Source organism: Topomyia yanbarensis, chromosome 3, assembly GCF_030247195.1.
Source record: "Topomyia yanbarensis strain Yona2022 chromosome 3, ASM3024719v1, whole genome shotgun sequence".
NCBI lineage: Eukaryota > Metazoa > Arthropoda > Insecta > Diptera > Culicidae > Topomyia > Topomyia yanbarensis.
Window position 1 is genome coordinate 190,475,708 of NC_080672.1, and position 26,930 is coordinate 190,502,637.

A 26,930-nucleotide genomic window follows, 5' to 3' on the forward strand; every position below is an offset into this window, starting at 1 on the left:
AAATGAAGCAACCGTGTTCGGTAAATCTCCTTGTTTGGGCACCGGTACTGGAGATATTCCTTGATTGTTAGTAATTTACCAAGGCAAATCTCCTTTTCTTCACCCACGTCACCCCGGAAATTACGAACTAATTCCCTCCGAGACGACCGCTCATGCGACAAAATTCCCCGAAGACGCCGCTGCCGCTGGACACCCGAAAGATCCGAATCAGGAGAGACAAAAATGCTTCGAGATAGCAACTCAAAATCCAGCTCATCGAAATGTAAATGATCGACGCGCATGAACATACACGCTTGGTTGAATTTCTCCAACGCCATCATAACTTGCGCTATATTGGAAGAAATCACCAAGACACAAAGCATGTAAGTACTGACACGGTATTATTTCTGATTTTTCGCCCACTAACGATTCCCTTAAAATTTCAGGAAATCAAGCTGCTCCAAAAATGTCTCAAACCGGATTGAGAATACAAGGCGATTGGCCACCGCAACCGAATAAATGACAACAACCTTCAAACTACTCGTCCGGCAGACCAAACACAAACAACGCAATCCACAAATTCGGACAAAAAAAGGAAAAAACAAAAAATCGAAAAAATATGCCAAAAAATGTAAATAAATAAATAATACGACAGCGGAACAATATTGCGGGAGAAACCTCACCACTGTTCTACGAAAATCCTCGATTTAGTAGAAGCACCCCACACTCCGGAAGAAAAAAATATTTTCCAAAACAGGAAAATATTTTTTCAGTGTGTTTTGCGCTTTGCGCCAAATGTAAGTAGAGGTTTGCCCACTACTCGGGTTCTTGTTTGCCCGGCGTACCCTTCTTTTCAGGGCGGCCTAGGTGCTCCTACCGGAATTTCGGATTTTCGTATAATGACAAACAAAAAGAGAAAAAAAAACAAATAAATTCTAACTTTACCGTTTATTCTCCCGAAACTCTCCTCTGCTGGTCGTTCCTTACGGTCTGCTGCTGATGGCGGCGGGAAGGCGACGGTTTTTTCCGACCGGCCGGGAACACAACGACCGCGTTCGCCTTCTGGTGTCGTTGGCTGCTTCGGCAGCGGTCCTTGGCTTTTAGCTAGGGAGGTGAGCTTGGCTCCTTTATTGGAACCTCCCTAGCGACGTTGGCGACGAATCGCCGGATCGTCTACTCGCCGTAAACGATCCCGGAAGTTACCGCAGTACACTTCCCAGGAGGAACCTTTGTCCGCCCTGCTTCGTTCTCCTTGGCAATTAACTGTGGAGGAGAGCTTGGCTCGTTCGACTGATCCTCCACAGTGGCACGACACTGGTGTCACTTGGGTCCTTTTTATTTAGCCGGGGAAGCGAGTAGATCCTTAGCGATTAGCTTCCCGTCTCGGTGACCCTACACCAGGACTTTTTTGTATGCCCGGACCCCACACCGATACACTGACGGATTTCACTTACCGTCACCGCGCGCACTGAACTTTTGTTACGGTGGCAGGAAACTGTCCCGATAAAAGGAATTAATCTGGAACGTCTGTTCCTGGCTGTGGTCCGTCACTTTCTCACAACTCGATGGCCGCCTTCCTCACTCGACCTAAAACAAGCACCAAAAAAACGCACCGCCGCATAGCTGTCATCGCTATAGCACAGCATAGTCAGACCACTTTTGCAGCGAAAGGAGAGCGGTAACCTAACTAAACCCTATGCTATTTATTTACAAAGACACAACAAAAATTACTACACCTATCTGGACTAATAACAACGTTCATGGACTATTATTTAAACGAAATTTACATCAAAAACATGAACGAGCATAATGAGCAGCGGTGAGTTATGTTGCAATAACAATACACTCTACGGAGAGAGTACGCACAAATAGGTATATTTCCACCCAGTGCTAAATTGTTACCCTGACGGGTTACAACCCTTAAAGTTGCGGAAAACTCCAGCGATCAAGATGCAATCAAATTTGTTCACAGCACACCCTTGTGACCGGAGATATGGGACTTTGAAGATTCGGAACATTACCGGTTTTTATCAAATCTGAGGCCTAATTAAGAAGCCGCTGTAAAAGTACAAACAATTATACCCTTAAAGTTACGGAAAGCTTCAGCGATCAAGATGCAATCAAATTTATTCACCGCACACACTTATGACCGGAGATATGGGGCTTTGAAGATCCGGAACATTACCGGTTTTCATCAAATCTGAGGCCTAATTCGGAATCCGCTGAAAAAGTAAAAAGAATTATACCCTTAAAGTTGCGGAAAACTCTAGCGATCAAGATGCAATCAAATTTGTGCACCGAATGCACTTGTCCCCGGAGATATGGAGCTTTAAAGATCCAGAACATTACCGGTTTTCACCAAACCTGAGGCCTAATTAAGAAGCCGCTGAAAAAGTACAAAGAATTATACCCTTAAAGTTGTGGAAAACTTCAGCAATCAAGATGCAATCAAATTTGTTCACTGCACACCCTTATGACCGGATATATGGGGCTTTGAAGATCCGGACCATTACCGGTTTTCATCAAATCTGAGGCCCAATTCAGAATCCGCTGAAAAAGAACAATTAATTATACCCTTAAAGTTGCGGAAAACTCTAGCGATCAAGATGCAATCAAATTTGTTCACTGCACACCCTTGTGACCGGAGATATGGGGCTTTGAAGATCCGGAACATTGCCGGTTTTGATCAAATTTGAGGCCTAATTAAGAAACCGCAGTAAAAGTACAAAGCATTGTACCCTTCAAGTTGCGGAAAAATAGCGATCAATATGCAATCAAATTTGTTCACCGCACGCACTTGTGACGGGAGATATCCGGAACATTACCGATTTTCATCAAATCAGGCTCCCAATCATAAAACCGCAGTAAAAACACCAAGATCTATATATCGAAAGTTGCGAAAAACTCCAGCAATCAAAACGCACGCAGCTCTGGCCGAAGTTATAGTGGTTTGAATATCCTGAACATTACCGGTTTTCATCAAATCAGGCGCCGAATTAGAAGCCGCAGCAAAAATACTAAAAACTATACATATAAGCAATCAAAACGCAAATATTATATTCATGTTTATCTGCACGAAATGCTTCCGAAACAAAACACAGATACAACTCATTACGGGTGTAATATTTTTTCAGCCCTAACCTTTGGCATTTTATTCTGAAGAGGCGAGAGAATTGGCGCATCGTACACACTTAAAAATATTTACATCTTGCAATATGCACACAATTCACCTGAATTTATATTTTCACAATTCACTTGAATTTACATTCAAGAACATGTAAAAATTCGCTTTGATTACAATTATCCATCTCCATTCAACCGTGTTCTACATCAAAAGAGACACAATATTTTATTTCACATGTCATAACATGTAAAAATCCATTATTAGACAGCAAAATACGTCGCAATGTTGTTTACGTCGCATGTAATTTTCATTTTTTTAAAGTGAGTAGGCACAAGATGAACCGGCTATATGGATCACTAAAAGTTAGTTTACAATGACAAGACAATTGTTTTATTGATCTAATAATATCTAATCGTGATAGGTATCTCCTGAAGCAAACATTCAGGATATGGTGGTGACTGCACTTTCTTGGAGCGATCCATTTATAGCGGCAAATATAAATCAAAAGTCTAAAAAACCAAAACGAGATTCCGAGTTCGAGATCATTCGGGGCTACATGAAATCTGTCACTGAAATTCAATGTAGCCTTAACGAGTGGTCAGACATGTCTGAGGAAGAATTGGATGCTGAATCAGAGTTTGATTCAGAGTAATTTTTTTTAATATTTTTGCTACCATATTGCAATTCTTTTGTTTTCATGTCCAATTGATTAGAAATAAGTTCATATGAATTAATATTGTTACATATTTTTTTTTTAATTCTTGCGAATAGTTCCTTCATTTTAAGCTCTTATGAAACATTGTAAGCTGATTTGTAAAAATGCTCGCATATTTTCCGAAATCTCACTTTGTTGTCATTTCAGAATCTTTCTCTTTTGATATTGATTAGGTTCGTTTTTTACCATATACAAGAATTACTCGAACGTGCCATAGTATTACCAGTTTAACAGACGCATTTTTATTAGATACCAGTAGCACTTTCATTCAAAACTATGAAAAAAGAGTTTATCATGCGTTAAAAACTTATTGCGTTTTGATCGTTAAATGGTTTGTACTTGTTCTGCGGCTTCTAAATTTCCAAAGTGAATTAAGAGCAAAATGCACTCCAGCTCCACGCGCCACGCGCTTAATGTAAAATGTATTCCAGCTTCAAATGCTTATTGCGTTTTGATTGCTGGAGTTTTTCAAAACCTTCGTTATATAGTTTTTAATATTTTTGCAACGGCTTCTGATTGGGCGCCTGATTTGATGAAAAACCGGTAATGTTCAGGATCTTGAAAGCCCCATATCTCCATTCACAAGGGCGTGCGGTGAACAAATTTGATTACAGCATGGTCGTTAGAGTTTTCCGCAACTTTGAGGGTATAACTCTTTGTACTTTTACTGCGGCTTCTTAATTAGGCCTCAGATTTCATAAAACCGGTAATGTTCCGGATCTTCAAAGCCCCATATCTCCGGTCACAAGTGCGTGTGGTGAACAAAATTGATTGCATCTTGATTGCTGGAGTTTTCCGCAACTTTAAAGGTAATTTAATTTTTGGTGCTTTTTTTGTACTTTTTCAGCGGATTCTGAATTAGGCCTCAGATTTGATGAAAACCGGTAATGTTCCGGATCTTCAAAGCCCCATATCTCCGATCACAAGGGCGTGCGGTGAACAAATTTGATTACATCTTGGTCGTTAGAGTTTTCCGCAACTTAAAAGGTATAATTATTTGTACTTTTTCAGCAGATTCTAGATTAGGCCTCTGATTTGATGAAAACCGGTAATGTTCCAGATCTTCAAAGCCCCCTATCACCGGCCACAGTTGCGTGCGGTGTACAAATTTGATTGCATTTCATTTCCTAAAAAAATCCGGTAAATTTTGGTATATATATTGTCATACTTTTTCAGCGGCTTCCAGTTAATTGCCTTTTTGGTCGGATTTCTTCCACTGTGCACTGGTCTATGCGCGGTGGCGTAACCGACTGGCGGATCGACGTAGATTGACTTTTGCTGTGTGCCGTGTTTGCAAATATTGTTCTATTGGTGGTATTCTTGGACGGGGCTCACGGAGAGAGTCATTGTGTGTCCATTTATCGGTCGACTTCGTCATCGTGCATATGCTAATTAAATTAATTTAATAATTAAATTAATTGAATAAAGTAGAATAAGTAGAAACCTATTAGTTGTAGCTTTGTGATAATCGTAGTTTTTCGTACTAGTGTACAACTGTTTTTTGCTAGTCGTATGTCTATCTATGGTCGAGGATATTGTTTTAAAATTTCTTAAGGTTAAATGGAATTCTTGATTACTGTTCAACTAACCAGATTATTCAAAGACGTAACTATCAAATATATGATTCGCTAAAATATACAATGAAAAAGAAACGATTTAGTGAAAGCGTCAATCTGAGCCTGGATTGATCGTCTACCGCTCGACCGGCGCGAGCGAGAATATTACTGGTTTTTAGTATTTTCTGTTCCCTACTTTTTAATTCCACTAAACGAAACTTTACAAATTTTAAGAGGGAAAGAATCGGTGTTTCTCATCAAAACCCATACAAAGTCGATAAAAATTTTTAGCCCTGGAGATGAAGACATAGACCTTTGAAACGCAGGTGATAGACGCAATAAAATATTAATGTAAGAAACCCGTGACTAAACGCCATCTTTCTTTAATTGATCCAGCAATTTAACATTTTCATTATACGATGCAGAAAGAAATCATAAACGGTTTATAACGCTACAGCTACACTAATCATGTCAGTATCACACCCATGGACAACAGTTCAATCCGGAAATAGCGAGCAGAAGTCAGCAGCATCCAACGAGAATCGAATCCAGCGCATCATTCGCCAAAGCGAACAAAAACGGTCCTTTTCAGGACCACCATTATTTTAATGAAGAATGAATTAGAAGTCTTTCCTTTTTCCGAAAAATTCCGTTGATAACCTACATATGCATATAAATAGTGTATTTTATTTCACTCCGGTTATGTCTGACATTACCCACCCATCTTTTTGCTTTTCTCAATAGAAAGATATTGCAATTGCTCTGAAAACCGACTTTTCAACGGAGGCCCGGAGGGCCGAGTGTCGTATACCATTCGATTCAGTTCGTCGAGTTCGGCAAATGTCTGTGTGTGTGTATGTATGTGTGTATGTATGTATGTGTGTGTGTGTATGTGACCAAAAATGTCACTCATTTTTCTCAGATATGGCTGAACCGATTTTGACAAACTTAGTCTCAAATGAAAGGTGCAACGTTCCCATAGGCTGCTATTGAATTTCTAATGGATCCGACTTCCGGTTCCGGAATTACAGGGTGATGAGTACGAACACGCAGAAAATGTCGATTTTAATAAATTCTGCAATGAATGTATAAAGGTGAAAATTTTTCCAAAATATGACCACAACTGCTTCGATTTGTAGTATTAGATCACTAACATTCATTCAAAGTCTATTTGGCCACCATCATCGGTTCCGGAAGCCCCGTCGGAAGTATCTAATTCAGAATAACAGTCGCATCGGTTTCTCGGAGATGGCTAGACCGATTCGACTAAACTTGGCCTCAAATGAAAGGTATTACGTCATCGTAAATAGCTATTTAATTTCATCCCGATCCGACTTCCGGTTCCGGAGTTACAGGTTGTGGCGTGCGATCACATAGCAAATTGTGATTCAAACCGATACTCCGATGAAAGCAAAAAAGGTAAAAATTTCGCTAAAATGTCTCTCAAACAACTTCAATTAGCTATTCTAGGTCATCGACGGCCCACGTTGACTACATTGACCACCATAGACGGTTCCGGAAGTGCCCGGGAAAAGCGGCCATCTTTCAAAATTGACGAACTCACATCAGTTTCCCAAAAATGGTTGGGCCGATTTTCACAAACTTAGTCCCAAATGATAGCTATAAGATCCCCACAGATGTCTATAAAATTTCGTACGGATCGCTTATATGGGTCCGGAAATATAGACCAAATCGTCCGGTCACATATGAAATTCCCCTATAAGCCGGAACTCAAATTTTTTTTCAAAGGGGGGACCCCATGAAATTTCAGAAATCGAATTCGTATTTTTGATGCTTTAAAATGCATGAAACGTCGAGATTTTATGTTATCTCGAGAAATTTTTTTTTTATAAAAATCGACTTTTTGGGACTTCGCCGAAGCCGTGTGGTGTCCGGCGGGCTGAAATCTTTTTGCACTATTTCAACCAAGAATAGAAACTCTGGGAACTGCTCCCATGTCGTAAGAGGCGACTAACAACATGCTAGGAGTTCCTAGGCCGAGGTTTTGTTCCGTACCGAAGACTTAATCTGGGCGGACCTTAAGGTTTTCCATATTACCCTCTTTCCAGTCTGTATTTAGTGAATCACTGACATATACCTTTTCTGATTCGCCTTTCTTGATTGTGTACCAACGTTTTAAGTTTCTTCTGGCGGTTGTATATTAGCCGTAAATGACGAAATCTAATTCTACACTAAGTAACAGAATATATTAATATACCGGCACTTCCACGCCAAGGTTTAACTTCCAAAGCTTTGGCTTAAAAACCGTTTTTAAAAAATGGAAACTTTCATGCAGGAAATTTATTGAATTGGCCTAAGATGGAGCTGTCGAATTTCACAAAAAGCTTTTTATGTTGCAAGTGATCTGTAGTTGTGTTAAATTAGGTATTTTTCTATTATATTTGGAACCGTCTACCGACAAATCTACATTTACGAATACCTCCAAAAGTGACTTCTTGAGGTCTCATGAAGGCCTGACACTAGCTTTATGATACTTTTGCTTTTCTAAACAGTAATAAAAATCTCAACATTCAAGAACTTCACTTTGTCAGAAAATGTAGGGCCATCGGAAGCTAAAACTTCGTAAAATCGCACTCCTGGTCCTTTTTTCAGTGCAGTACTCTACGTCACTCGTTCAAATTTGCACCGCTCTTATGGTAGTCGGTATTTGCTAGTATTACTGTTCTCCCATCCATTCTGGTAGTCAAACGGTGGGATAGCAAAATTCTTACAAGTTTCCTATCTCATGCCTCCACGCGATTCTAAGTCTATTGATGACATTTGGTCCTTAGACCGCAGAATGAGAGGGTGCGAACAGAATGAGAGGGTGCGAACAGATCTAGTCGAGAAAACATTGCCGTAAAAATGAATAGTTGATCGGAAATTAGCCCCAATACGACTAATCTGACTAGTATCTATGAACACGGCTCAATACGTATTGAAAATTCGCCGCGTCTGTTTTTATGAACCTAATTTAAAGCTCCGTTATTGCTAACAAGCCCGTGCATCAGATTAACAATCCTTTATATTTCCCTTCAGTGTTCGGTATTATCGCTCGTATACTTGTATTCCACAAACAATCCGATATGGAAAATAAGAAATACTTTCCTTGATTTATAACATCTCGCGCTATTTTTGCCAGTATAATATGCTGTCACTTGGTAGTTTTCAAGCCAATAAATATATCGTAGAGAAGAAGTAGCGAGTTCTGTCCAAATACTGTTGCAATAAATAGTGATCCGGCCCATTACGCAGATAAGATTAGCTTTTCCAGGCAATACTCCCACGATCGGCTGTGTGGAGTTCAAATTGTTTTTGTTTAGGGAACATAGTATACTCTCGGTAGCCGGCTGCCCAGAGTTTAAAAATAACCAAAAACTAAACAAGATCATCTCTTTTTCGAGTGATCGTGCACTCGAAGACTAACTAAACAACTACCTAATAAAATATGCTTTACAGGTCGCATCGTTTGCTTGGAGCGAATCCTAGACCTGATACCCTTCCAAACCACCAACTCCGCGACACCTATGGAAGAGTCTGATGAATCGTCGTCCTTCCGTTAAGTAGGTGGAGCATCAACACTTCCTGTCTACCTTATCCTTTATCCTTCCCCGTGAACGATGGAGATGGGGGCGGCCGGCAATGATGGCTATCATGCTGTTGAGGTTTTAATATGGGTCGGATTGGTATGAATTCCTACTTACCACTTCCTAAGCAACTCTTATTAGATAATCAGCAGTCAAACATGATGAAGTCAGTGTGCAATCCGCCAAAATCATCGTCACAACGCAACGCAACGCAACGCAAATCGACTTTTTGGGACTTCGCCGATTTCGCACCTTTTTTGCCTTTCTCATATAAAGAAAGGCTATGCAATCACTGTAAAAATCGACTTTTTAACCGAGGCCCGGAGGGCCGAGTGTCATACACCATTCGATTCAGTTCGTCGAGATCGGTAAATGTCTGTGTGTGTATGTATGTGTGTTTTTTTTACAATGGAGAAGACCTTTATGTCCTAGCCCAGTACACGTGCTAACGGTAGGGTCCAATCTACCACACTGGGTGCACTGGGGGCGTGTCGGACTCGAATGGTGACCAGCCATTAATACCGACTAAACTCCATTGGGCTCCGCCATCATTCCTCCCAGGAACTACCTCTCGGTATTACTTCTGGGGGGATGGCTGTACTAAATGTACTCATTCACTCTCACTCACGCGATCATACATCCTGTATGAGGCTTACTTGGGTGCTCTCTCAATCACACTTTGATTCACTCTCAAACACTCCCACATGAGGCTGACTTTTGTGCTCACCTTTTACGTTCCATGCGAGGCTGGCTTGTGTGCTCACCTTACTCATTCCTTGCTAGGCTTACTTTTGTGCTCGCCCTACCCATCCATGTGAGGTTGACTTGGGTGCTCACCCTATCACCTGATTCACTCTCAATCGTGCCACTCTATTGTACCTTTGTCACTCCCTCTGGCATCCCATGGGGGACATTTTTCTTAGGCCCGACTTCTGACATACCATGCGAGGCTGACTTTTGTGCTCACCTTTTTCATTCCTTGCTAGGCTGACTTTTGTGCTAGCCTCTACCAACCTGTGAGGCTGACTTTTATGCTCACCCTTAATATGCAGTGTGAGACTGACTTGGATTCTCACCCTTTCACTCCTCTGCCACGCCATGAGGCATCGATAGCTTAGTTCCAACATACTACGCTACGACCCTCCCGTCTTGGCATGAGGCAGTCCACTTATACGCCTATACACTCACTCTTCTGTCTTGTTTCGGGGTGGCTGGGTTTACCCTTTACGCGGTTGCCATTCGCTGCGCCAAACCTGCCTCGGCATGAACAGACCATTCACTCCCTTTTTTTTTGCGCTTGGCCTTTTTTGCTCCAAATAACCAATCACTAGTTAGCCGTGCCCGCCGTCTGTTGCTCGGTTCGCCAGATTACCTGTAGCCTACTGGCAATCTGGATGGTAGCAGCCGAGACTGCGTTCCACTTCCGTTTGACACATCCGCTGAATAAGGGTATCCGGGGTTGTGTCCCAGCCGCAGACGTCAAGCATTGCTCTTCTTTCGACGTCGAACCGATGACATACGAACAGTATGTGTTCGGCAGTTTCATCTACACCTGGGCAGTCCGGGCAGACTGGGACCTCCGCGTGCCCGAACCTGTGGAGGTACTGACGGAAACAGCCATGGCCTGACAGGAATTGTGTCAGGTGGAAGTGAACTTCCCCATGGGGTCTTCCCACCCAGCTCGATATGCTAGGTATCAGCCGGTGGGTCCACCTACCTTTCGAGGAGTTGTCCCACTCACGCTGCCATCTGGCGACCGAGGTCACCCTGGTGCGCTCGCGGGCTCCCCTATTTCCACGTAGCTCAAAGCACTCCTCATCTTCCCGAATGACCAGCCCGACTGGCATCATGCTCGCTATCACGCAGGATGCATCGTGTGATACCGTACGGTAGGCAGATATCACTCTGAGGCACATCACGCGGTAGGTGCTCTCCAGTTTCTGTAGGTAACTGGTTACCCTCAGTGCTCTTGACCATGACGGGCCGCCGTACCTGAGGATAGATACGGCAACGCCTGCCAGTAACCTACGTCTACTGGCGCACACCTTTGAGCTGTTGGACATCATTCTCGATAGTGCCGCAACAGCAGTCGACGCTCTCTTGCACGTATAGTCGACATGGCTGCCGAAGGTCAGCTTGTCATCTATAATGACTCCGAGAGACTTCAGACTTCGCTGTGAAGTGATCGCGACTTCTCCCACATGGATAACTGCATGTTGTGCCGACTTGCGGTTGTTGACGATAACTACCTCCGTCTTATGATGAGCGAGCTCCAGGCCTCTCGCGCTCATCCATTCCTCCACCGTGCTAATCGCGTGTTCTGCGGTTAGTTCTACCTCAGGAATTGACTCCCCGTAGACCTCCAAGGTCACGTCGTCGGCAAAGCCGACGATCTTGACCCCAGGAGGGAACTTCAGTCTCAGAACCCCGTCATACATGAGGTTCCATAGCACCGGGCCTAGGATCGAGCCCTGCGGGACTCCGGCGGTAATCGGAACCCTTTTCTGACCGGCATCGGTCTCGTATAGCAGTACGCGGTTTCGGAAGTAACTTTCCAGGATCCGGTACAGACCCACCGGTAGGCTAAGCCGGTGTAACGAGAGCGCGATGGCATCCCAGCTTGCGCTGTTGAATGCGTTCTTCACGTCAAGTGTCACTAACGCACAGTATCGAATACCTCGCCTTTTTCGTTGGATCGCTATCTCGGCAGTATTTATCACTGAGTTGAGAGCGTCCACTGTGGACTTACCCTTCCGAAAGCCAAACTGGTTGCTTGACAGACCGTCCGTACGTTCCGCGTACGGGGTGAGCCTGTTGAGGATGATCCTCTCAAGCAGTTTGCCAGTCGTGTCTATCAGACAGATTGGTCTGTACGCCGATGGGTCGCCTGGCGGCTTCCCGGGCTTCGGCAACAGCACCAGTTTCTGCCTTTTCCATCTATCGGGGAAACGGCACTCGTCAAGGCATCTCTACATAGCTAGCCTGAACATGTTCGGGTTCGCTATGATCGCTGCCTTGAGAGCGTTGTTCGGAACTCCATCCGGCCCTGGAGCTTTGTTCATTGCTAGGGATTTAGCCACTGCGAGTAGTTCTTCGTTCGTCACTGGAGCCACCATTTCGACCGTGTCCGCACTGTCTCGTAGTGCAGGTGGCCAGGGGCTTGTGGCTCGAGACGGGAAGAGTACTTCGATAATCGTTGCCAACCGGTCCGGAGACCGTTCTGGGGGTGAGGAGCCCCCTTTGGTCTTGGCCATCACAATCCGGTAGGCGTCACCCCACGGATTCGCGTTGGCACTCTCGCACAGGTTGTCGAAACACGCTCTCTTGCTGCTCTTAATAGCCTTGTTAAGGGCCAATTTCGCAGCTCGAAACACTTCACGGCGGTTCTCTCTTGCATCCTCGGTGCGAGCTCTTTGCATCCTACGTCTAGCTCTGAGACAGGCTGACCGTAGAGCTGCAATCTCGGCACTCCACCAGTATACCGGGCATCTACCGTTTCTTGGCAGTGTTTTTCTCGGCATAGTGGCGTCGCACGCGCGTGATAGAACAGCTACCAGCGCATCCCCGCTTAGACTGTCGGTGTTGGCCTCCAGTCCCATGGCCGCGGTGAAAGCTTCGCTGTCGAAGTGATTGGACTTCCACCCACGTACCTGACAGGGATCTCCCGCCCTCGGATGCTGCACACCATAGTTGATCTTAAAGCGGATTGCTAAATGATCGCTATGGGTGTAGCCTTCGTCTACCCTCCATTCCATGCCTGGAGCCAGACTCGGGCTGGCAAAGGTCAAATCAATCCACGCCTCCACTCCGTTTCTACGGAATGTACTAGCGGAGCCATCATTAGCTAGCACAGTATCGAGTTTCGCAAGCGCTTCCATTAGCGCTTGACCCCTGCTATTTGTACAGCGGCTGCCCCACTCCACTGCCCAAGCGTTAAAGTCTCCCGCTATTACTACCGGTTTCCGGCCCACGAGGTCCGACGAGAGCCTGTCGATCATCTGGTAGAACTGTTCTATTGGCCACCTTGGTGGGGCGTAGCAGCTGCAATAGAACACACCATTGATCTTGGCAATCGCCACACCCTCGGCGGAGGGGTGTATTACCTCTTGAACCGGGAACCTTCCCGTTGTACAGATTGCCACCATTCCAGACCCGTCCGACACCCAATTGCCGTTGCCGGCAGGGATGCTGTACGGGTCTGATAAGAGGGCGACATCTGTCCTCGACTCCGAGACCGACTGCCACAGCAGCTGTTGGGCTGCTGCACAATGGTTAAGATTTAGCTGTGTGACTCTCACGGCTTCTTCTTATTTAACTCGCCGAAGGGACACGAAGGTCCGCCCATAGCATGTTTATGGGCTTGCTTCTTAGCGGTGCAGATAAGGCACTTATATGCCTTAGTGCACCCCCGCTCTTTATGCCCCTCCTCGCCGCAGCGACGACATAGCTTGCTCCTATCTATGCCTTTGCATTCGTATGCTTTATGGCCGGATTCTAGGCACCGATAGCACCTGTCCACCGAAGGCAGTATGTATGTGTGTGCATGTGTGTGTGTGTATGTGTGTGTGTCATTTAAACTCACACAATTTTCTCAGAGATGGCTGAACCGATTTTCGCAAACTTAGTTTCATCTGAAAGGTATAACGCTCCCATAAGCTGCTATTGAATTTTTAGTTGATCCGACTTCCGGTTCCGGAGTTACGGGTTGAAGAGTGCGGTCACACAGCAAATTCCCATATAAACTGGTACCACCATGATGTTCAAATGATGTAAAACATATTAAAATTGATGTAACATTACTCTAGTTTGCGGGTCTGGATCACTAATGATCAATTAAAGCAGATTTGACCACATTGGCCACCTATGACGGTTCATGACGCCCCCGGGGAACCCGCCAAGTTCCTAAGCTAATATCACACCCATTCCCCAACGAATTCTCTACCGATTTTTACAAACTTGATTTCAAATGAAAGATACAGTAATGCCATTGACTGCTGCTGAATTTCATTCTGTTCTGACTCTTGCTTCCGGAGTTACAGGGGTGTTAGTAAGGATACACTGGAATTTCCCATATAAATCGGTACAATCGTAATACCTCAGAGGCTAAAAACTATTGAAATGGTCACCAAATTACTTCTAATCGCAGATCTAGATCACTGATTGCCAATCAAACATTCTTTGAATATATTGTCCACTATCGACGATTCCGGAAGTCCGGAATTCCGGGCATATTCCACAATTAAAGTCACATCGGTTCTTCGATGATGACTGAACCGATTTTCTCAAACCAAGTCTCAAATGGAAGGCAAAATATGCAGTTGAGTATTACGTTGCCGCCCCTCCTCCCCCCGCCTTGCCCTTACACCTCCACTCTCACTCTACTAACCCCCCATTCCCTCCACTTTCAAACCCATTCCACCAACATGTAACCTGTTTTAATCCACCTAGCGGTGCAATTGTGCCTTTCTCATTTCTCTAAACTATGGCACGGAGGCTTTTTATGTTCAACATAATTGTGGAAATGTCCATTACATTCTTAGTACACTTTGCACTTATACACAATGGCATGCCAGCCACGAACTTGATGAGCTACGTGTCGACGGTGAAACACTTGAACCAAAAAAATATCATGCTCCATTAGCCTAATCAGCATTAGATCAATGTTATCTGCTTGCTAACTCATTTTGTCATGCGGGTGTAGGTATGTGAGGAGGGCGAAAGTCCCATGAACGAACGACTCCCCAGCTTAAATTGGTATGCTTTGTAATATAGTGGTGGTTTATGTGGTGCAACTGAATGTACGTAACTTCAGCGAGATTAAGCTCCATTTTAACCTTAACTACCTGTTCCACTTCCTGAACTGTGGGTGTTACTCGACAGCGACAGAAAATAATTAAGTTTTATAAATCCTCGAATTTCTTTATTAGGAATATAAAATTCCTAGTATATAAGTAAACAATGTAAGAATTAGGTTAAGTATAGATTAGATTTCACTTACGCTTAGTATTTCTAGCTGTCGGGCAACGGCGTATCCTAACCCGCAGGTATGACGTAGCTCTAGTACAGTAGTTTTCCTAATCAGTCATAAGCACCTGAACGTGCGATATATGATCCTGCTGTATTCGAAATATGCGGAGTAATTATTTAATCCACAGCACTAATAGCAATTTTAAAGAAAGCTCACCTTGAACTATGTACGTACTAATCACTAACCTATCCGTACTATACTTGTGATTGGTATACACCCTAGCTGTAATTTTTTATTTGGTTTAAGTTGTAGGTTTAATTCAAGTAATTTAAGTTCAATAAATCATTTCTCACCTAAGTAGTAACAATTTAGATATAAGTTTTAGTTAATCCACTAGGTAGTATAGTAATTAAGTTAGATTTAAGAAAATAATATTGAGACGGTCTGCTAACACGCTGCACTCGCTTTGCCAATTGTTTTTTTCCTTTCGTTGGTCGCTCGTACAGCTTGCCATCCCATGGTGGGTCACCTTCAGATTCGCTGACGATCCCTTGGCAAGGGATTATTTGGTACACTGTCGGTGTGTGTTGTTTTATATGTGAGGCGTGTGGGGCTCGTCGGTCGGTGTAGCGCAGCCAACACTCCCCCCGCAATGCGTTGAGGATCCTTCGATGGCGCATTATTAGGAACGCCTACATCGAGTACAGCGAGCTTCACTGCTGGCCTTTCATAGATACCGCTGGTTGTCTGGACTGTTGCTCGTCTAACTTGCCCATCTGCTGATGGTGTGGTGGCGATGACCCTTCCCCTCGGCCAACAATTACGAGGAAGTTTTGGATCAGTGATAATAACTATATCGTTCACCTGGATGGGCTTTATTTCTGCAAACCATTTTGTCCTGCGTGTAAGCGTTGGTAAATAATCCTGGAGCCACAGCTTCCAGAAGGAGTTTGCTAGGACTTGTGAAAGCTGCCAGTTGTTTTTGAGTGTGATGGCTGTATCGTCATGGGGAACCCATGCTCGTAAGCCATTCGATGATCCCAGTAAAAAATGATTAGGAGTCAACACCGGTGACTGATCATCATCTATGGGAACGTCAGTAAGCGGTCGCGAGTTGATAATATTTTCCACCTCTGTCAGCATATTAGCAAGCACCTCGTCGGTTAGGGCTCCCTTGGATTGCAGCTTGTACAAATTTTGTTTAACGCTGCGTATAAGGCGCTCCCATGCTCCCCCCATATGTGGGGAGGCCGGCGGAATGAACTTCCATTCAGTGTGTGTAGTGGTGAATTCTTTCGACAGGCATTCTATGTCGAGGTTTTGCATGGCGAGGTTTAGTTCCTTGCTCGCTCCTTGGAAATTAGTTCCACGATCACTATATATGACTGCTGGCACTCCTCTTCTTGCCATTATATTGCGTATGGCCATAATGCAAGATCCTGTAGTCAACGTATGAGCAACTTGCAAATGAATGGCGCGAGTGGTTAGGCAAGTCGCTAAGACCCCCCAACGCTTTTCACTTCTTCGCCCGATTTGTACCGTCATTGGCCCAAAGTAGTCCACTCCCATGTGTGTAAAAGGGGGGCTATAGGCGGCAAGTCTTGCTGGAGGTAGAGTACCCATCAACGGGGGTTGAGGAGCTGCTCGCTCGATTTTACATCGCTGACAGTTTGTTCGTATGTTTTGGTAGGTCGATTTCAGTCGAGGAATGCAGTAGCGCTGATTTATCTCATTGATTACGGTTCGATGGTTTTGATGATGATATTTTTGATGTGATTCCGAAATGATCAGCCTCGTTATATGATGGTGGCGTGGAAGAATAACTGGGTGGGACGCACTCGCGTTTATGCGCATACACAGTTTGGTTCTACCTCTTGCTCTCATGACATCGTTTTCGTCTAGATAAGGATTGAAGCTGATGATCGTACTATTTCCGGGAATCTGGAGCATTGGGCGGCCTTCGGATCGGTTTCGTGAAAGAATTACAATTTCTTCTGCAAAGGCGCTACCTTGGGCTAACCGGTACAGGAATGTTTCGGATCTGATCAGCTCGGCTTGCTGCAGAGGTCCATGTGTACGTGGCTTTCGTTGGGCGTTATTTTTAAAGTTGTCCACGGTTCGGAAAACGTAGGCCATTCGTCGTAGCAATGGCATCCATTGAGAGAAATTTTCGATGATAATTATTGGTTCTGTCTCCACGCTGTGGACGAGGAGATGGGGGCGGATCTCTTCAGGTGTAGATCCAACATTTCGTGGAATAGCCGGCCATTCTGCTTCGAACATCCAAAGAAAGTCGGGACCACGAAACCAGCGACTAGAAGGACGCAGATCTGGTTGCTTTTTCCATTTTGTGCCTTCATCCGCAACATTCAACTTCGTTGGTACCCAGCGCCACTCATGAACGTTAGTTGTTTCGAGTATTTCGCTAATACGGGCCGCGACGAATTGGCTATATCGTCGATGGTCTGAATGAAGCCAACAGAGCACGTCCCTCGAGTCAGTCCAGAAATATCGTCTTTTCACCGTGATAGATAACGACTTTATCGCTGTGTCTGCTAATCTCACCCCTAGTATAGCTGCTTGCAGTTCTGATCTAGGAATGGTCAAAAACTTTAATGGAGCCACTCTCGTTTTCGCTGCTACTAGTGCACATTCGATTACGCCTTTGTGTTCGTATCTGAGGTACACTGCCGCTGCAAACCCGTTCTCACTAGCGTCAACGAATGTATGCAGTTGTACGTCAGTATCGTCTCCTGTGGGTGTCAACGTTCGGTAGCATCGAGGAATGTCTATCTGTTCTATCAGCGGTAATACGGACAACCACGTCGACCACTTTTCGAAGTGCTCATCCTGGATTGCGTCATCCCAGCTGATTGATGATCGCCAAATATCCTGTAGTAGCATTTTTAGAAACATCAGCATATGAGCTATCAATCCCAAAGGATCGAACATCAGCATAAGGGTGCGAAGAACTTCTCGTTTCGTTGGCCGACGGCGACCGGTCAGTAGATCTCTATCAAAGCGAGGGGAAATTTTGTAGGTGAAACTATCCGAGGATGTATTCCACCACATACCGAGCACCTTTTCTGTAGTGGTATCTTCGCCAACACTAAGGTCTTTTTCATTTGTAGTAGCTTCGTTTAATGCAGAGAGTACAGCCTGTGAATTTGAAATCCAATTTCGCATTTCGAAACCAGCTGCGTTGTGGATCATTTTCACGTCACGAGCTAAACTTATGGCATCTTCTTTTGACTCTACACTTACGAGCATATCATCGACATAATGACGCTTAGTTATAGCCTGAACGGCTGCAGGATGATACTGCTGAAACCTTAATGCGTTTCGGGTTTTCACGTATTGAGCGGTACTTGGTGAGCAGCATGCCCCAAATGTCATCACCTGCATGACATAGATACTTGGGTTCGTATCAGTCTTGTTCTCCCTCCAAAAGAATCTCTGACAGTGCTGGTCATCTTCCTTCATTAAAACTTGGTGATACATCTCGCGAATGTCTCCAGTGATAGCTGTTCGAAATTCCCGAAACTGAACCAAGACTGATAGTAGAGATACAAGTTGGTCGGGACCTTTTAGAAGAACTGAATTAAGTGAGATGCCATGAGCGGTAGCTGCTGCATCCCAGACGAGCCTAGTTTTTCCAGGTTTGTTTGGATTAACGACGGGAAACACCGGGAGATACCACGTACGAGAATGTGGAGCCTTTAGTTCGTCTTGGCTCAGCTTCCGGATATATCCCTTTTCCACGTAATCTGTGATTTTTGAGTTCAGTGTGTTAGAATGGGGTCCCTCTGCATTCTCCGATCAAGGCACTCCCATCGCCTTAGTGCCATTTCCTTGCTATCCGGAAGCCTAATGTTGTCGTACTTCCAGAGGAGTCCAGATTCGAAACGACCGTCCTTCTGTCGAGTGAGCGTATCTAGCATGTTCGAGGCTCGTTGCTCATCGTTTGATAAAAGTGGTTTTTCCGTACGTATAATTCCTAGGCTATCGAGTGAAAAATACTCTTTCATGGTGCGGTGAAGATCCTCGTCAAGGCCTTCACGGCATTGGCATTTGTTCAAACTATGGTAGTTTACGAAGTAGTCTGGCTGTCTATCTTCAGAACAACTGCCGTAGACGACCCAACCCAGCCTTGTTTTTACGGCAATTGGTTCATGCAACTTTCCCTCGCGACTCTTCAAAGCGTGAGCAAGGTTTGCGTGATCCAGGCCAATAAGTATTCGCGGGCTAACATTGTAGTATGATTCAATGGGTAGGTTGGAGAGGTGTTCATATTTCTCCTGTAAATTTGCGGCTAGCAGAGTCTGAGAGCGAAGTTGCAAAGATTCTATAGTTTGCACTCCGGAGAGTGTGTATTTTGCCGTAGAATTATTTACGCTGGATACTTCTAGCCCTACCTTCTGGGATATGTTTTCGGTTCTTCGCGTGCCGCCTGTCCATTTTAGACAGAGTGATTTAGTTGGTCCCTTCACTCCTAGCTCATCAACTAGGCCTTGCTCCATTAGTGTCAACTCGGAGCCGTCGTCGAGGAAGGCATATGTTCGGATTGCTTTGGTCGGGCCGTATGCAATAATGGGTACGATCCTAAACATGATCTCAGACTGCGCCTGGTGAACATTGCAGCTCGTTTCTGAATTTGCCATCGAAGAAGTTATTTCCGGTATAGATGTACTCGCTCGTTGCTTTTCGTCGTGAAGAAGAGGGTGGTGGAAATAGGAACATCCGTTAGTACCACACGGTCTTTTTAGTTTACAGGAACCGTTATGCTTACGTAGACATGTGCGGCAGAGTTTGCATTCTCTTACTGTACCCCATCTGGAGTCGTAGCTAAACTCAATGAAGCGGTGGCATTTTGCTATATAGGGGCAGTTTCCCTTGCAGACAATGCATACTCGGCTTGACGCATTCGCGGGGATTAGTTCTTGGCTCGTCGGGATTTTAGGTAGCTCAGAGTTATCGGATTCTGTTTCTGAGTGGAGATTTAGAAATCCGCCTTTTTTGCTATTGCGAGATCTTTGTTCGCTGCTTGTAGAGTGCATAACCGCACTTGCATCTTCTGCGGTGGAATAGAGCCATCTGCTGAAGTCTAGAAGGTTTGGTGTCGGTGTGTTTCTAGAATACTTTGCCCAATCAAGCTTCAGCGTTGATGGTAGTCTTTCAACCAGTTCGTACCTCAAGGAAGCGTTATACACGAAGTCGTTAACCTCACACGCCTGGATGGTTGATACCAAGTTTTCTACCGTCAGTGCGAAGTTGACTACCGTCTCCAGCTTTTCGATATTAGGGAACGGTAAGCTACGAATTTTTTTAATGATAGCTTGAATAATTGCTTCTGGTCTGCCGTACAACATTTTTAGTGTAGATATTACCCCTGTCACGTTGGAGGGATGGAGTAAACGACATCGAACTGCCTCCAAGGCATTTCCTTTCAGGCATTTCCGAAGTCTCAACATATTCTCCTCGTTCGAGAAGCCACACATTTGTGTTGATGTGTTAAACATGGAAAAAAATAGAGGCCAGTCCTCAGGATTCCCGTAGAAGTCTGGGAGATCCTTTGACACGGCCTGTCGTGCCGCTAATTGACTACGATTCAGCGTACACATTGTCTCGTCGTCGTAAGCAGTAGCAGGATGGCTATGTAACCGACGCAGGGGGGTCGAGCGCTGACCTGGGATGAATTCATTTGTACGTTGAAACGTTGCCGACTGCCGCGTAGGGCCCGGTGGTTGTGTTTCGAGGCAGTTAGAGGCAGTAAGCTGACCGATAGTTTGTTGAGATTGCTTGACGGTTCGAGAAGATGTCGGCCTGAGGTTCTGTGCCATGTGCTCTGTGGTCGTTTGTGACTTCGGTGCTGCTGGCTGAAATTCGATCTCCTCTCCCGCAAGGCCAGAATCCGCATCTACACCACAACGGTCGGTGTCGGCTATCCACTGACCAATCTTCGACATTCTCTCGCACGCTGAGTCGGCGTCACTTGCCAATGTGGAATCGTCGCTTTGTAACTCTTGGAGAAGATCGTACTTCTCGTTCAGGTATTCGTCAAAGAATTTCCGTTTTTCCTCTAGTTTTTTCAGCTGCAGTTCAACTATTTTTCTAGAACAGCAGCTACTGCTCGATCTTGACTTAGATTTTAGTTTTCCAGCTTGAGTTTCTTGTGTGACAGGATCTCGTTGAACATTGGATGAGTGGAGTTGAGTTTCGGTTGCTGCGCGTTGTTTGGGTAGAGTGTTAGTCTGCGCTGCCTGGCAGCTTAAACAGGCCCAGTTTTCCTCGGCAATTCCGGCAGATACTTCAACGCAAGAGAAATGGTACCACTCATCGCATCTGTCACACTGAACCATTCTACTATTATCTCGTTCGTAGCACAGAGCACAGTGATGATCTTTCCGAGCTCGGCGTGGTGGGTTACGCCTAACGTTAATTATTTTTGAGCTGTTGATGGGGGGCATAGCAATGTGCTCGGAGGTCGGTCTAGTTGACTTGCGAATTGCTCCTTGCTCAAAGTTACCCTTTGGGTTATTGAATGTGTATCTATTCATGTCCATAATCGGAGGAAATAGCTCAACAGCAGTTATTTGCTCCGTGACGGGGGCGTCAGCACTGCGACGAGAATATAGTTCCTGTAGCTGTACCGCGTTCGTTTGTGCTGTCGCGATTTGTGGAATGTTGTTCCCGCTACGGCCAGTAATTGAGCCTACTGTAGATCCTGGTCTTCGGATGGACATCTTTCGCTTAAGCGAATTTTATAATGTTACTCGACAGCGACAGAAAATAATTAAGTTTTATAAATCCTCGAATTTCTTTATTAGGAATATAAAATTCCTAGTATATAAGTTTTTTTTTTTTTTTATTTCAATTATAGAGGTTTTAACCTTAAGGTCATTCGCCTCTTCGGGTTAGAAAAATCTCTTAGGAAAAATTTCTAACCCTATGTGCGGGGTCGGGACTCGAACCCAGGTGCGCTGCGTACAAGGCAATTGATTTACCAATACGCTACGCCCACTCCCTAGTATATAAGTAAACAATGTAAGAATTAGGTTAAGTATAGATTAGATTTCACTTACGCTTAGTATTTCTAGCTGTCGGGCAACGGCGTATCCTAACCCGCAGGTATGACGTAGCTCTAGTACAGTAGTTTTCCTAATCAGTCATAAGCACCTGAACGTGCGATATATGATCCTGCTGTATTCGAAATATGCGGAGTAATTATTTAATCCACAGCACTAATAGCAATTTTAAAGAAAGCTCACCTTGAACTATGTACGTACTAATCACTAACCTATCCGTACTATACTCGTGATTGGTATACACCCTAGCTGTAATTTTTTATTTGGTTTAAGTTGTAGGTTTAATTCAAGTAATTTAAGTTCAATAAATCATTTCTCACCTAAGTAGTAACAATTTAGATATAAGTTTTAGTTAATCCACTAGGTAGTATAGTAATTAAGTTAGATTTAAGAAAATAATATTGAGACGGTCTGCTAACACGCTGCACTCGCTTTGCCAATTGTTTTTTTCCTTTCGTTGGTCGCTCGTACAGCTTGCCATCCCATGGTGGGTCACCTTCAGATTCGCTGACGATCCCTTGGCAAGGGATTATTTGGTACACTGTCGGTGTGTGTTGTTTTATATGTGAGGCGTGTGGGGCTCGTCGGTCGGTGTAGCGCAGCCAACAGTGGGTCTAACACGAATTTTATTGAAGTTGATCGAAATCGTGTTATTCCGTAAAACGGGCATTTTTGTTTCATTTGGTAAACTCATTTTACTTCGCAGCCGGGGGAAACGATACAATTTGTTTGTGCACTTGTATAGAACAAAAGCTGGCTTGATTAACTGGTGCCTATAGCCTGCTAGAGCGTAGCGATTTTTTTTTGCTTCTGCTTTGTGCGAGGTCAGAAGAAAAACTGATTTGACTCAGATTTGATAAGCGATAATTTCTATACCTGTGTATGCAGGGAGGTTTATTTTGACAAAAGAATAACATTTTCGAATACCTAATAATACTCCTCCATGAGCATCGGCCCGGTTAAGCCTAATAATATTGAAATCGATTTATGAAAAGTTATATTTGAAATCTTCCAGCATCTCATCAAAAATAACCTGTCGTGGACATGTCTGCTCGACTAAGAGAGGCGAATGATGGGAATCTATATCAACGAGTGGTTCATCTGCTTGGTACACATGACAGTTTATAAACAGCAGATCCAACGAGCGATTTCATCCGTTCGTAATCGTACACATTTGCAGCATGTTCAGTAGAGACATCCCGTCTAGTAAAGCAATGCTAGATCTCGAAAGTGATGATTCAGAAGGATCAGCGTAGGCGTAGCCGAAGGAAGTGCTTTTCCAGACAAGACCAGGCTGGTTGTAATCTCCGAATAACAGATGTCGAGTGCAGATATGACTTTGAATAACGTTTATGTTATCTGCGGAGTCCGGAGGGAAATATACGATGACTACACATGTGTTAGTACCATTTCTATTAATGTTTACTAAGAGTTGTTCTAGACCGCTATTGTTATAACTCTTTTGTTTAGATGCTAAGCGATTGGAAACAGCTATAAGTACACCACCGCCCCTTTTTTACCAGCAACGATTGGGTCACGGTCGTTACGATATACCGTATATCTAGGTCCAAATAGCTCCAGCGAGCTGATTTCGTCGTTCAACCATGTTTCTGTCAGGACAATGACATCGTGTTCTGCGTCGGATACAGCTACCTCGAGCAAACGAAAAGTCCATAATACCCCCATGCTCATGGGGTTTGACATGGGTGTTTGAAATGGATTCAACCCATGAAAACACCATCACCATGGTCCGGTAGATCCCATTTAAAATACCATATGTTGGTGTATTTTTATAGGTTATTGAGACCATTTTATGGTGTCTTGATGGTTGTGAATTTTGGCACGGACCATGTTTAAGGTCTTTTCAAGGGGCTATATGGTGTTTGAACCCATGAGTATTTGCTCGGGACGAACAGCTCATCGATTTTTGTGCGTAGTCCTCTCACGTTCTGGTACTACATTTTAAGTTGTATTTTACCTGGTGTCATCGAGCCCCTCGTCACTGATATGTGATAACGCTGCCAGCTCAGCCGGAAAGTCTACCCGTTAGGTCGATAACGATGGCAAACGGACATACACAGCGAACACAAGTAAATCCAGAACAAAAGAGTAGTGAGGTATACCTTTTAGTTGTGGAAGCACGCTTTTCTGCTCCATGATGATAATTAAAATTTATATTGAATTTATTAACTAAATTAATATTATTATTGTGCTTGAATCTAAGGTTTGTAATTATTACATGCAGTTTATACCTAATATTAACTATAATTATCTTAAAGATAAACTTACAACTATTGTTAACCTAAAAAGGAGAGAGAGTGAACTATTGCTATCCTAAAATAAGAGGTGAATTTAATATCTATATTACATATCGATAAACGCTAATTTACATATTTATAGATTGGAAGTGTGCTATAGTGGTCAAAATCTTGCCTGAATACGTAACGACAAACCCGAGCAAATGGAAAACCCACAGAAACACCATCTCATGGTCCGAAAAAAGATGGGTGTTTCCCCCTACAATACCCCAAAAACTACCCCAACTAGCATGGGTGCTGGAAATGGGATCCACCCATGAAATACCCCATACAATAATCATAGCTTCCAAGGACGAGGACCATGGGCATAGTCCATTGAACCCATCAAAACACTGTTATTCAGTATTATGGATTATAAAGATATACCATGTGAACTACCATTATTGGACTATTGTTTATACCATTGAACGACCATTCCTCTATAGTAGGACCACAGATAGTCCTTAACTGGACCATCCATTGCCCTATTATTAAACCGTACATTGTACCACTACCAAACCATACATTACCCTATCACTAGACCATGTTTTACCCCACTGAACTACTTCTACCATGTGTAACCCATAATTCGCCCCATAGTTTTACCATACATTACACCACAATTTTCCCATTGCTTACACCATATGAGGACTTTAATTTTTTCCTACACACTGTCAAGTGTCATGTGTCGAAAATGTTTGATTGGTAACAATGACGCAATGAATGTAATGCTCAAACTTGTACAGGAAAAAGTTTTTTATTTCGATTATAGAGGTTTTAACTTTAAGGTCATTTGCCTCTTCGGGTTAGAAAAATCTCTTATGAAAAATGTCTAACCCTATGTGCGGGTTCGGGACTCGAACCCAGGTGCGCTGCGTACAAGGCAATCGATTTACCAACTACGCTACGCCCACCCCTGAAAAAGTCTGTCTTTTGCATTCAAAAGGACGAAATCTGTGCAAAAAAACTTCCAAAAATATTTTAAGTCTTTTTCTGAGGGTTTTTTACGCGGGCTTTCGAATTAAAGCGTTTTTTTACGCGGATTTTCCAATAAACGCGGATTTTTTACGCGGTGCATATCCCCCGCGTAAAAACCTGGGTGTATAACAATCCTGTGTACCGCCATCACCCTCATACAATGTATAAACATCGATGTTGTGGGAACCAAAGAATAAGGTTCCTCATAAATAATTCGTTGACCAATAGAAATTATGTGAATAATACTAATATACTTGCTACAGAGATGGTGTAATCAATTGAATATCTCACAAGACGCATTGATCCTACAAAGTGCTAACACGCCATATTTATATTTTAGGACCATGGTTGCACTATGCAATGGGTGATTTATAGTATAAATCAATCATGTTGTTTTCAAACGACCTTACTATGGTATATTTATGGTGCATTATGGGGTTGATTAATTGTAGCGGACCTTGGTGTGGTCTTTATAGGGTCCCATATGATGTCTCGGACCATGAGCATTTGCTCAGGATCCTCCTTTGTGTCTTCTCAAACATTTACGGCATGTCCTTGCTTCACGGATTACAGCTCACCTCCCATCGTACGAGAGATCCAAGAAACGCTTACATTTTGCAAGGAATGCGCAAGTGCCTTTGCATGCGGCACACGGCATTGATTTGAGATTCTGCGTCGCAGCAGAAGTAACTGTACGATAATCGCTTTTCGCTAAACCACGCGGATTCATACTGCTCGTTTGTGATTCACCGTGAGTGTTTACAAAATATTATATTATATTATATTATATTATATTATATTATATTATATTATATTATATTATATTATATTATATTATATTATATTATATTATATTATATTATATTATATTATATTATATTATATTATATTATATTATATTATATTATATTATATTATATTATATTATATTATATTATATTATATTATATTATATTATACATTGATTGCTATATATATGGACATTATGATCACATGATTTACGGGGTGGGGAGGGTGCATGAGAGCATCACTGAAGTTGCAACTGGACAATGAAGTGGAAGGCTAATCGGAGTCAAGGAGGAAAAATGTTCGTCGTTCGCTACATATAAATTTCTCTCCATCAGTTGTAAACAATTTGACGCGATGTTCTACAACAAACCATCTCGTGGAAAGCTTGATAAGTATTGTAAAATTCGTTATTCAATCTGCTGGATCTTATTGTTGGAAGGAGATTCTTTGATGCCCGCGGATACTGAGTAGGTGCATTTGCCTACGGGTCTGCCACCCCCTTTTGACCCTTTATACAGCGGTATGCTGAACGCAGAATGGTAACGAAATCTGAGCGTACTGTTAAGTGGAGCCGTATGCAGAGCAATACTCAAGCTAGGATGGTGGCTATCTACATACATACATACATACATACAAACGTTCGTATTCGATGCACTATACCAAACGAAAGCATTTTACGAGGTCTACGCGCTAATGCACTTTAGTTCACTGCACCTCCACTATTTCACGATTAAAAAGGGATTCAAATGCGAGCCAAAATATGCCATACCTTATACATACTTGTTCTCTTGATATTTTAGTCATAAGTAGAGTGATTTATGTTCATCCCTGGGTTTCGATGATGAGCCTAAG

General features: G+C 43.5%; 1 protein-coding gene across 2 annotated transcripts in view; it reads left to right on the forward strand.

Moving 5' to 3' along the window:
• LOC131689462 (PP2C-like domain-containing protein CG9801) overlaps positions 1-26,930 on the forward strand; it is a 342,363-nt gene that overhangs the window by 10,511 nt on the left and 304,922 nt on the right. The gene's annotated exons all lie outside the window — the stretch shown is intronic.